The sequence below is a fragment of the Mirounga leonina genome, unplaced genomic scaffold, assembly GCF_011800145.1.
Source record: "Mirounga leonina isolate KUSES-001 unplaced genomic scaffold, KU_Mleo_1.0 Mir_481, whole genome shotgun sequence".
NCBI classification, from domain to species: domain Eukaryota; kingdom Metazoa; phylum Chordata; class Mammalia; order Carnivora; family Phocidae; genus Mirounga; species Mirounga leonina.
In genome coordinates, this window is record NW_023270773.1 from 353528 (window position 1) to 367463 (window position 13936).

Consider the following 13936-nt stretch of genomic DNA (forward strand, 5'->3'; position numbering starts at 1 on the left):
ATTGGGGGTCCAGTGGCAGGAGGGTACCCACATTTATGTTAGCTTTACCTCCAGGAGCTCTAACAGGCTGTCATGGGTGAAGATCAGGGATGGAAAAATCCCCTGTGTGCTTTGGGCTAGGGGAGGGAAAAGGAACCATTTGAAATACACCCAGAGTTCCCTTCTCCTTAACAAAAGCCTGCCTTCAAGGGAAACTACTCTACTAGACCCCATGTGACTCAGCAGCAGGGCAGTTAACCACCTATAGCCTAGCCCACACATGCACGCACACACGCACGCGTGGGCTAAGGGATTCTTCTGAAGGTCATAGCCCAGGGTCACCGGTCCAACAACAACAACAAGATTTAATCATGAGATAATAGAATGCTTCTCCTCCCCAAAAAACTCACCATTTCAACAGGGCTCTGGTACAATAGGACTAGAATAACTAGTCTGAAGCTAGCAGAGGGTGGTTCATGAGTTTTAAGGAAAGAAGCCAGCTCCATAACTAAAAGTGCAAGGTGAAACTTCAAGTGCTAATGTAGGAGCTGCAGGAAGTTATTGAGAAGATCTAGCTAATTAGTGAAGGTGGCTACAGTAAACGACAGATTTTCAATATACATCAAACAGCCTCGTATTGAAAGTAGAAGCTATCTAGGACTTTCACAGCTGGAGAGGAGAAGTCAATGTCTGGCTTCAAAGGACAGGCTGACTCTCTTGTTAGGGGCCAATGCAGCTGGTGACTTGAAGTGGAAGCCAATGCTCATTTACCATTCCAAAAATCCTAGGGCCTTAAGAATTATGCTAAATCTACTCTGCCTTACCCTATATAAGCGGAACAACAAAGCCTAGATGAAACCGTATCTGCTTACAGCATGGTTTACTAAATATTTTAAGCTCACTGTTGAGACCTACTGCTCAGAAAAAGATTCCTTTAAAAATATTACTGTTCATTGCCAATACACCTGGTCACCCAAGACCTCTGATAGAGATGGCTTTCGGACATCTGTTTCATCAGGCAGATGAAATTAATGTTGTTTTCATGACTGCTAACACAACATCTGTTCTGCAGGCCATGATGGATCAAGAGTAGTTTTGATTTTCAAGTCTTATTATTGAAGAAATACATTTTGTAAGGCTATAGCTGCCATACATAGTGACTCCTGTGATGGATCTGGACAAAGTACATGGAAAACCTTCTGAAAATGATTCATCATCTAGATGCCACTAAGAACACTCAAGATTCATAGGAAGGGGTCAAAATAGCAACATGAACAGGAATTTGGAAGAAGTAAATTCCAACCCTCATGGATGACTTTCAGGGGTTCAAGACTTCAGTGGAGGAAGTTACTGCAGATGTGGTGCAAACAGCAAGAGACCTAGAATTAGAAGTGAAGCCTGAGGATGTGACTGAATTGCTGCAATCTCATGATAAAACCTGAATGGATGAGAAGTTGCTTCTCATGGAGGAGCAGAGAAAGTGGTTTCTTGAGATGGAATCTACTCCTGGAGAAGATGCTGTAAAGACTGTTGAAATGACAACAAAGGATTTATTTATTTTTTTTTAAAAAGATTTTATTTAGGGGCGCCTGGATGGCTCAGTCGGTTGGGCGACTGCCTTCGGCTCGGGTCATGATCCTGGAGTCCTGGGATAGAGTCCCGCATCGGGCTCCCTGCTCAATGGGGAGTCTGCTTCTCCCTCTGACCCTCCCCCCTCTCATGCTCTCTCTATCTCATTCTCTCTCTCAAATAAATAAATAAAATCTTTAAAAAAATAAAAAAATATTTTATTTATTTATTTGAGAGACGGAGGGAGACAGAGATAGAGCATGAGAGGGGGAGGGTCAGAGGGAGAAGCAGACTCCCCACCGAACAGGGAGCCCGATGCGGGACTCGATCCTGGGACTCCAGAATCACGACCTGAGCTGAAGGCAGTTGCTTAACCGACTGAGCCACCCAGGTGCCCTGACAACAAAGGATTTAGAATACCACATAAACTTAGCTGATTAAACACTGTCAGGCTTTGAGAGGACTGACTTCCAATTTTGAAAGAAGTTCTGCTGTGTATAAATGCTGTCAAATGGCACTGCTATAGAGAAATTGTTCACAAAAGGAAGAGTCAACTGATGTGGCAAACTTCATTGTCTTAAAGTTGCCACAGCCACCTCAACCTTCAGCAAGCACCACCCTGAACAGTTAGGAGCCATTAGCATTGAGGCAAGACCCTCCACCAGCAAAAAGATTATGACTTGCTGAAAGCCCAGATGATGGTTAGCATTTTTTAGCAATTAAGTATTTTTTCCATTAAGGTATGTACATTGTTTTCTTAGATATAATGCTATTATTGCACACTTAAGAGACTACAGTCTACAACTTTTACATGTACTAGGAAACCAAAAATTCATTTGACTTGCTTTATTGCAATATTTGATTTATTGTGGTGGTCTGGAACCAAACTTGTAATATCTCTAGCATATGCCTGTATGCCACTCTAACTCTAATTAAAAGAAAACTGGAGTAGCTATATTAATTTCAGAAAAAGTGGACACCAGAGTAAGGAAAAGTATTAAGGATAAAGAGGAACATTACATAATGATAAAAGGGCCAATTTTCCTTTATGTATATGTATGTATACATACATAGCAATCCTTAATGTATACATGCCTAACAACAGAGCATCAAAATACATGTGGCAAACTGATAGAACCACAAGGAGAACTGGACAACTCCACAATTGTAAGTGGAGATTTCAATTTACCTCTATCAGTAACTGACAGATCCAGCAGACAGAAAATCAATAAGGAATTAATCAAATCAACAATACTATCATTCATTTGAATTTAGTTGATATTTATAAGATACTTCATGTAACAGTAGCAGAATATACATTCTTCTCAAGATCACATGGAATATTCACTAAGATAGACCATATTCTGGGTCATAAAACATTAACAAATTTAAAAGGATAATGGGGCGCCTGGGTGGTTCAGTCGTTAAATGTCTGCCTTTGGCTCAGGTCATGATCCCAGGGTACTGGGATCAAGCCCCTCATCGGGCTCCCTATTCAGCGGGAGGCCTGCTTCTCCCTCCTGACTCCCCCTGCTTGTGTTCCCTCTCTTGCTGTGTCTCTCTGTCAAATAAATAAATAAAATCTTAAAACAACAACACAAATTTAAAAGGATAAAAAACATACAAAGTATGCTTTAAGCCCACAAGAGAATTAAACTAGACAATAACAGAAAGATACCTGGAAAACCCCTAAGCGGAGGGTTAAACCACACACTTCTAAACAATATATGGTCAAAGAAAAAGTCTCAAGAGAAATGTAAAAATATTTAAATGAAAACAAAAATGTAATTTATCAAAATTTGTGGGATGCAGTGAAAACAGTGCTTAGAAGGAAATTTATAGCAGAAAATATTTTTATTTTTATTATTTTTTAAAGATTTATTTATTTATTTTGGGGGGGAGGGGCAGAGGGAGAGAGTCTTAAGCAGACTCCACATTGAGCATGGAGCCCAACACAGGGCTTGATCTCAGGATCTTGAGATCACCACCTGAGCCAAAACCAAGAGTAAGACACTTAACCGATTGCCACCCAGACAACTCCTTTATTTTTTCTTAAATATTTATTTGAGAGAGAGAGAGAGCAAGAGTGAGAGTGGGGGGAAGGGCAGAGGGAACCTTCAAGCAGACTCCCTGATGATCATGGATCCTGATGTGGGGCTCAATTTCCCAACCCTGAGATCATGACCTGAGCCAAAATCAAGTGTTGGTTGCTTACCCAACTGAGCCATCCAGGAGCCCTGAGAATACATATTTTAGAAAAGAAGAAAGACCTGCAATAAAAACCTTAAGCTTTACCTTTAGGAACTAGAAAAAGATCAGCAAGCAGAAGCAAATAAATAACAAATAGCAATATAGTAATATAATAATAAGGCAATAATAAGTAAAGTAATATAAAGCAAGGAGAAGAAAATAAATAATAAAAATTAGAGCAGAAATCCATGAAATTCAAAACAGGAAAACAACAGAGAAAAATCAATGAAATAAAAAGCTGGTTCTTTGAAAAGAGCAATAAAATTAATAAACTTGTAGCCAGGCTAATCAAGAAAAAAAGAGAGGACACAAAATCATTAATGTCAGAAATGCAAAAGGGGCTTTCACTATTGCTCCCATGGACAATAAAAGGAACATAGAGGAATATTATGAATAATTCTAAACCCACAGATTGGATAACTTTGGTGAAATGGACCAGTTTCTTGAAAAAAACAAAAAACAATCAACTAAAACTCACACAAGGAAAAATAACTAATCTGAACAGGCCTATTAAAGAAAATGAATCAACAATTAATAACCTTCCAAGAAAAAAAATACCAGGCCCAGACAGTTTTACTGGTGAATTCTACCAAATATTTAAGGAAGAAATTATACCAATTTTCTACAATATATTCTAGAAAAGAGAAGCAGAGGAAATAACTCCTAACACCCATGAGGCAAGCATTACCCAAATATAAAAACGAGATACTGACATTACAAGAAAAAAAACTATAGGCCAGTATCCCTCATGAACATAGATGCAAAAATCTTCAACAAAATATTGGCAAATTGAATCCAACAATGTATAAGAATTATACACAACAACCAAATGGTATTTATATGCAGATATGCATACTAACTCAACATTCAAAGTGATTAATGTAATCCATCATATCTAATAAAGGTAAAGAAGAAAAATCTTATCACATATAAACAGATGCAGAAAAGGCATTTGACAAAATCCAAAATCCATTCATGATAAAAAAAACCTCTTAGCAAACCAGGATTAGAGAAGAATTTCCTCAATTTGATAAAGGATATTCACAAAAAAAAACTATAGCTAACATAATACTTAATGGTGAGACACTAGATGCTTTCACATAAGACTGAGAAGGCAAGGATGTCCCCTCTCATTACTTCTATTTAATATAGTACTAGAAATCCTAGCTAATGCAGTAAGAGAAAGAAATAAAAGGCATAAAGATTGGGAAGGAGAAATAAAATTGTCTCTATTTGCAGATGACATAATTGTCTTTGTAGAAAATCTCGAAGAATCAAAGACAACAAAAAATGGAACTAATAAGCAATTATGGCAAGGCTGTAGGATACAAAGTTAATATACAAAAGTCAATTGCTTTTCTACATACTAGTATTGAACAACTGGTATTTGAAATTCTAAACATAATACTATTTACATTAGCATCAAAAAATGAAATAATCAGATATAAATCTAACAAAATATGTCTAAATTCCATATGAGGAAAACTACAAAACTCTGATGAAAGAAATAAAAGATCTACATAAATGGAGATATTCTATGTTTATGGATAAGAAGACTCAATATATACTTTTTTTTTTTTAAAGATTTTATTTATTTATTTGACAGATAGAGAGCACAAGTAGGCAGAGAGGCAGGCAGAGGGAGAGGGAGAAGCAGACTCCCCGCTGAGCAGGGAGCCCGACGCGGGGCTTGATCCCAGGACTCCAGGATCATGACCTGAGCCGAAGGTAGCCGCTTAACCGACTGAGCCACCCAGGCGCCCCGTCAATATATACTTTTTAAAGTTTATTTTTTTTAAAGATTTTATTTATTTGAAAGAGAGAGAGTGCGCACCCAAACAGGGGTTGGAGCAGAGGCAGAGGGAGAAGCAGGCTCTGCGCTCATCAGGGAGCCTGATGTGGGGCTTGATCCCAGGACCCTGAGATCATGACCTGAGTCAAAGGCAGACGCTTAACCGACTGAGCCACCCAGGTGCCCCAGAAGACTCAATACTGTTAAGATGTCAATTTTTCATAACTTGATCTAGAGATTAAATGGAATCCCAATAAAAGTCCCAGGAAATTATATTGTATATATTGACAAACTGATTCTAAAATTTATATGGAAAGATAAAACACTAGAAATAGATCCATACAAATATAATCAAGTGATCTGTGATTAAGGCAAAGGCACAGAAAGGATAGTCTTTTCAACAAATGATGCTGAAACAACTGTACAACCACATGCAAAAACAGAATCTAGACACATACCTTACATCTCCCATTAAAATTAACTCAAAATGATCTAAGTGTAAAACGCAAAACTATAAATGAAGAACTTAGAAGAAAACATGGTAGGAAGTCTAATAAGCCTGGGTTTGGCAAATTTATTTTTATATTACAGTGCTTACCATGGTAAATGTAGTTACCATCTGTCACCATACAAAGTTACTACAATATTATTGACTATGCTGGCAATGAGTGTTTGATACAATACTGAAAGCACAATCCGTGACAGAAAAAATCTGGTTCTGTAGGACTTCATTAACATTAGAAGTTTCTGCTCTAAGACATTGTTAAAAGAATGAAAAGACAAGCCAAAGATTGGAAGACAGTACTTGCAAATCACATTATCCGAGTAAGGATTTGTATCCAAAATATACAAAGAATTTGTAGAACTTGACAGTAAGAAAACAAGCAACCTAATCTAAAAAATAAAAAGATGTAAACAGGCACCTCACCAAAGAAGATCCAGATGGCTAATAAGCATATGAAAAGATGGTCAACACTAGAAGTGAAAATCGGGGAACTGAAAATAAACACAACAATAAGAGATCACTCAACACTTATTAGAATGGCTAAAATCTAAAAAAACTTATAACAAATGTGGACAGGGATGTGGATCAAAGGAACTCATTCATTGTTGGTGGAAATGCAGTCATTGTGAAAGACAGTCTGGCCGTTTCTTATAAAGCTAAACCTAATCTCACCACACAACCCAGTGATTGCACTCCTAGGTATTTGCCCAACTGAGTTGAAAACATTTATTCACACAAAAACCTACACATGAATGTTCATAGCAGCCTTATATAATGTTTATACATAACTGCCCGAAAATGGAAGCAATCAAGGTATCCTTCAATGGGGGAATGGATAAACTATGGTAGTACGTACAAACTGTGGTACATTCATACAATGGAATATTATTTGGTAATAAAAAGAAAAGACCTATCAAACCATGAAAATGCATGTAAGAACATTACATTGCTAAGTGAAACACACCCATCAGAAAAGGGTATATACAGTATGATTCCAATTATACAACATTCTAGAAAAGGCAAAACTATGGAGGCAGAAAAAGTTCAGTGATTGTCAGGTGTTCAGGTAAGAGGAAGGGAGGGATGAATAGCTGAAGTACAAGGGATATTTAGGGAGGTGAAATTACCATGCATGATGCTATAACGCTGGATAAAAGACATTACGCATTTGTCAAAACGCATACAACTGTACAGTACAAAGAGAAAACTCTAAATGATGGACAGTACTTCATAAAAATTAAAAAAAAAACTTTAAAGTGTAGGATTAAATACCTACTGGAGTGTGAATAGGATTATGAAGGAGAACATCCTTGCTTAGGAAGCGACTCTCACAGCAGGAAGAAGTGTTGTGTTTCTATCATGTGTGTTGTAGAGTAAAAGTAAAATCAAAACTTGCAAAAGTGACAAAAACTGGTGAATCTAGGTGAAGGCTACAAAGATGTTTAATGTTGCTGAAGGTTGGGAAGCTTTCAAAACAAAAGCCTATAAAAAACTCCACTTAGAAGTCCTAGGTGCTAGGGCGCCTGGGTGGCTCTGTAGGTTAAGCGTCTGCCTTTGTTTTTTTTTTTTTTTTTTTACTTAGTTCGTATTTTATTGGACTGATTTGACTGATTTTCACCATTGGAGACATAAAGGTAACAGGACTGAGAATGTCAACAGCAAAGAAGCCACCCACAAAGAAGTCAAAGGGAAAGGTTCATGTTAAATCTTTGGATTGGAATGGAGGGGAAAAGCTGTTCAGAGCTGAAGGAAGGTCCTTAAATCTCAAGACTACTGATACAAGGGTCAGTTTGTGGAAATAAAGTCCCGAATTGCACAAATGCCCACTAGGCAGGAGAAACGGGCAGGACAGAAGGACGTGGGCTGTGGGGACAGCTGGGCTGCAGCAGGGACGGCTGGGCTGGGCACCGGAGGTAGGCTGGAAGTCTAGAGGCAGGTTAACACATTCACCCAAAACCCTTGCTTCCCAGTACGTCTCGAGGATGCAGCTGTTTTCCTCGGACAAGGAAGCGTCTGCCTTTGGCTCAGGTCATGATCCCAGGGTCCTGGGATCAGGCCCTGCATTGGGCTCCCTGCTCAGCAGAGAGCCTGCTTCTCCCTCTCCCTCTGCCTGCTGCTCTGCCTACTTGTGCTCTCTCTCTCTCTCGGTCAAATAAATAAATAAAATCTTAAAAAAAAAAAAAAAAAGTCCTAGGTGCTGCTGACATAGAAACACAGTATCTCATGCCTTTTCTTGTACTTCTCCATTGCAATCCGTGTATACCTGTATGTGTACATGTATATATGTATGTGTGCAATGTGTGTATTTTTGGGAACAGCTTTACTGAGATGTAACCCACATACCATACAATTCATGAATTTAAAGGATACAATTCAATAGTTCTTAGTGTCTTCACAAAGTTGTGCAACAATCACAATAGCAATTTCAGAATATTTTCATTATCTCAAAAAGAAACCCTGTACCTCTTCATTATAACCCCTCCCCTCTAACCAATTCTCCTATTCACCACAGCTTGGGAAACCGCTAATCTACTTTCTATTGCCATAGATGTCCCCATTCTGGACACTTCCTATAAACGGAATCACAGAATATGAAATATTCAGGATTGGTTTTTTCACTTAGCATGTTTTCAAGGTTTATTCATGCTGTAGACTGTATTGGTACTTTACTCCTTTCTTATGATTGAGTAATATTTCATTGTATGGATAACCACACCTTGCTTATCCATACTTCAGGTAATAAACATTTGGTTGGTTTCAAGCTTTTGGCTGTTGTAAAAAATGCTGATATGAACATTCATATAAAAGTTATTTGTGTAGGCATGTTTTCATTTTTCTTGGGTGTTTTTACCCAGGACTGAAACTCCTGTGTCAAATGTTAAGTCTATGTTTAACTTTTTAAGGAACTGCCGGACTATTTTCCAAAGTGTCTGTACCTTTTTATATTCCCACCAGCAGTGTACGAAAGTCCCAATTTCTTCACATTGATGCCAACACTTAGTATTTATCTTTTGATTTCCTAGCACTATGAAGTAGAATCTTGTGGTTTTACTTGTATTTCCCCAATAACTAATAATGTTGAGTATCTTTTCATTTGCTTATTGGCTATTTGTATATCATATTTTTTAAAAAGATTTTTATTTATTTTAGAGAGATCGTGAGCAGGGAGAGGGACAGAAGGAGAGAGAGAGAATCCCAAGCAGACTCCCCACTGAGCATGGAACCTGATGCGGGGCTCGATCCCAGGACTCTGAGATCATGACATGAGCTGAAATCAAGAGTCAGATGCTCAACTGACTGAGCCACCCAGACACCTCTTGTATATCATATTTTTAAAAACGCCTATTTAAATCCTTGGCCCACTTAAAAATTGCATCATTAGTCTACTACTGAGTTGTATGAGTTGTAAGAATACTTGTATTCTAGACACAAGTCCTTTATTAGATATAGGATTAGCAAATATTTTCTCCATTTTTCCCCCCACCATCTTAATGGTTTCCTTTAAAGCATAAAAGTTTTAAATTTTAACGAAATCCAATTTATCTATTTCTTCTTTGATTACTTGTGATTTTGCTGTCATATCTAAGAATCCATTAACAAATCCAAAGTCACAAAGAGTTTTGTAGTTTGACTCTTAAATTTAGTTCTTTGATTGATTTTGAGTTAATTTTTATATGCAGTGTGAAGGATCCAACTTTATTTTTTTGCATATGTGGATAACACATATGCAAGCAACATTTGTTAGTAAGACTCTTCTTTCTCCATTGAATGGTCTTGGCACCCTTGTTGAAAATCAACTGACCGCAGACATGTGAGTTTATTTCTGGGATTTCAGTTCTGTTCTTCTGATCTACATGTCTATCCTTGTGCTAGTACCACACTGTCTTATTACTGCTCTGTACTAAAGTTTGAACTCAGGAAGTGTGAGTTCTCCAACTTTGCTCTTTTTTTCCCAAGACTATTTTGGCTATTTGGGGGCCCTTGACTTCCCACATGTATTCCCAGATGGAATTTTGCAAAGGACTGCATTGAATCTGTAAATCAATTTGGGGGCTACTACCATCTTAACAATATCAAGACATTCAATGGAATGTCTTTCCATTTATTTAGGTCTTTAATTTCTTTCAACAACGTGTTGTAGTTTCCAAAGTATAATTTTTATGCTGTATTTCTTTTTTTTTTTTTTTAAGATTTTATTTATTTGACAGAGAGAGACAGCGAGAGAGGGAACACAAGCAGGGGGAGTGGGAGAGGGAGAAGCAGGCTTCCCGCCAAGCAGGGAGCCCAATGCAGGGCTCGATCCCAGGACTCTGGGATCATGACCTGAGCTGAAGGCAGATGCTTAACAACTGAGCCACCCAGGCGCCCCATGCTGTATTTCTTTTGTTAAATTTATTTCTAAACATTTTATTTTTTTCTGTGCTACTGTAAATAGAACTGTTGTCTTAAGTTTTTTTTTTTGATTGTTCTTTACAAGCGTATAGAAATGTATATTGATCTTGTATCTTGCAACCTTCAAGTCATTTAGTCTAGAAACTCTAGTACAATGTTGAAAAGAAATGGCGAGAGTGGACACCCTTGTCTTGTTCCTGTTCATTTTCCTTAGGGGGAAAACATCCAGTCTTTTACCATTAAGTATGATCTTAGTTATGTGGGTTTTTCAAAGATGTCCTTTTATCATGTTGAGGGAGGTCCATTCTACTCCTAGTTTGTTATTTGTTTAGGTCATGAATGGGTGCTAGATTCAATCATGGGGTGTCTGTTTTTATTCTATTGATATAGTATATTACATCAGCTGATTTTCATATGTTGAACCAACCTTGTATTCTGGGATAAGTCTTAGTCGTTGTATATGATTAAAAAAGAATATATATATGTTGTTGTATTTTTGAGGATTTCTGTGTCCTTATTCATAAGAAATATTGTAGTTTTCTTTTCTGTGATATCATTGTCTGCTTTTGGTATCCTGATGATACTGGCCTCATAGAACGAGTTGGGGAATGTTCTCTATTTTTTTTTTCTTTAAAGATTTTATTTTTATGTAATCTCTACACCAACATGGAGTTTGAACCTACAACCTTGACATCAAGAGTTACACGCTCCACTGACTGAGCCAGCCTGGTGCCCCTCTCCTATTTTTTAAGAGTTTATGAAGAGGGGCGCCTGGGTGGCTCAGTTGTTAAGCCTTTGGCTCAGGTCATGAACCCAGGGTCCTGGGATCAAGCCCCACATCAGGCTCCCTGCTCCACGGGAAGCCTGCTTCTCCCTCTCCCACTCCCCCTGCTTGTGTTCCCTCTCTCGCTGTGTCTCTGTCAAATAAATAAATAAATAAAATCTTTAAAAAAAGAGTTTATGAAGAATTGTCATTAATTCTTTAATTGATTGGTAGAATAAATTAGTAAAGCCATCTGGGTCTGGGCTTTTCTTTGTAGGTTGTTGTTGGATTACTAATTCAAACTCTTCACTTGTTATAGGTCTATTCAGATTGTCTATTTCTTCTTGTGTTAGTTTTGGTAGTTCATGTCTTTCTAGGACTGTCTCCATTTCATTTATCTAATTTATTGGTATGCAATTTTAGCCCCTCCTTTGGGCAATGTCTTCTGCTGTTCTTCCTACTGGTAACCCTAGGTTATAGAAAGGTAGACAGGCACACCAGGGTCTACAAATCCTGAACTCTTTCTATCTGTACCCATGTACAGAACTGGGAAAACCCAGAAACTCCTAGTTCTTCTCCATGAAACCAAAGAGCCTGCTCCCGATTCCTCTGATGCCCTACAGAAGGGCAAAACATCCACCTCTGGGTGTAGCTTGATGTTCTAGAAACACTACATTAGTGTTTCCCAAAATCCTTTCAAAAAATTTTAGACTTTTGTGTATAGTTTTATAAAATACAGTAAGAATGTCATAGCAATGTCAAACTATCATATAAGCTTCAAAATTATTTGATCACTTTCTAAGCTCAGTACCAGTGCATGAACTTCACTTTGCTTAGCATAGCCCTAGCTCAGGCTGCACCACTCTCTATGGCTGAGACTTCTTGGAGAGCCCTCAGTAGTCTCCCCACCTTCTGCCTCTACCTGACATCCCATTCAGGGCTCCTAAGGCTAGGGACCCACTGAAAACTGCACTTCCCAGCCTGTGTGGGCCCGTATCAGAGATCACTAGTACTCCTACAAGCACCAGGCTATGGATCTATAGCAGTTGTCCTCTAGATCCAGATATCTGCTTAGGAAGAGCACAGCTGGCCAGAGATGCCTCACTTACAAATGGGCTCCAACCTAGGTTCTGCCTGCACAGGCCAACTTGGAACCCCTGCTCTGTGCCTTTCCCTGACACATAGCCCTAAGGCAGGGTGGAGTGGAGGACCCACCCACAGGTTCAACTAGGACTGCCACCCTGCACCTGGGAGGCTAGCATTAGGCCCCCAGACTCACCTAACACTCTTGGCAAAGAAGTACCAGTCAGGTTGCAGAGACTAAATTGCCAAACCACCATGAAGTATAATGAAGGAGTAATAGCAGAACTGATGTGCTGCTCACTGTGAGACCAGGATCAAGATATGGTTTTACAGGCAGTCCCTTACTCTTCAGTCCTCAAGATATATCTCCTATGAGTCAGGTGCTTCTCAGAGAGCCATTCTGCCTAGGGGGGAGATGGGCTGCGAAAGACTGTGTGTCTTAAGATCACCCCACCATAAAGTGGGGGGTTAGGACTTAACGTGTATGGTTCTGAGTGCTGCTCCTAACTATGCATGACACTGTGCCCCCAAAGGAAGACCTCCACTGATGGGTGATTTAAAGGGTTACAAGAAACAGCCATATCAAGAAAGCTGCATTTGGGGGCACCTGGGTGGCTCAGTTGGTTAAGCGACTGCCTTTGGCTCAGTGGGATTGAGCCCTGCAGTGGGTTCCCTGCTAGGTGGGGAGCCTGCTTCTCCCTCTCCCTCTGCTTGTGCTCGCTCACTTGCTCTGTCAAATAAATAAATAAAATCTTTAAAAAAAAAAGTTGCATTTTCTGTAAAGCTTTTATTAAAGATACTGTGCTTTATTTTATTCTATTTTCCTCATATGAGGATCTAAACGTAACTCCTTAGAATTTAGCACCAGGCTCTTGGGAGTCTCACCAAATGCTCCTAACTGCTTAGAGGCAGGAAAATCAGCCCTAAGTGAATGCTCACTCACTGCCAATTTCAAGTGAATGACAAACTTGATGCTCCCTTATTCTATAGTCGTTCCTGGAGCTGTAAGTGAGGCTGAAAGGTCCTGTGTGACCTTAGGGACACAGCTGCTGAGGGGCCAGTCATGGTGGCACCAGATCATGCTGTCAAGACTTTCCTTTCTAGCAGCCTAATTCAAGGGGTATTCCATGTGCTTCCCCAATCAGGGTTTGTATTCCCCAAGAGACAGAAAACAGTATGACAAAGGTCATGGAAACCTATTAGACAAACGTGGGGTGCCTTCCTCAACAACAACAAAAAAGAAATTTCTGTCTACGGTGCTCTTAGTTTCTGTAAGGTGGGGGTTTAGTTTTCCTTATTCTGTTCAGAACTCACTCCATTTCCAAACTGAGGTTTCAACATTTGAGTTAAGCCTGTAAAATATCAGCTACTTCCTCTTGACAAGTACCCCACAGCGTGCCCTCTTTGGGGGAACGCTTGCTAGGTACACATTGTCCTTACTGTCTGCCCTCTTATCTCTAGCCTCTCCTCCTTAAGTTTCACTTCCTCACCTCTGCATCAGCCAGTTCCTCAGATGTAATGCTCTGTTCAGCTGGTCTTATCTGCTGTTTCTAATGTTCTCTGTTCTGTCTCAATTGCAATGATTTTTATTTTTCTTTTTTAA

At 39.1% G+C, this 13936-nt stretch overlaps 1 protein-coding gene across 5 annotated transcripts in view; it reads right to left on the reverse strand.

The window, feature by feature from the left end:
* Positions 1–13936, reverse strand: part of LOC117999768 (protein HIRA) — an 89925-nt gene that overhangs the window by 23025 nt on the left and 52964 nt on the right. The window lies entirely within an intron of this gene.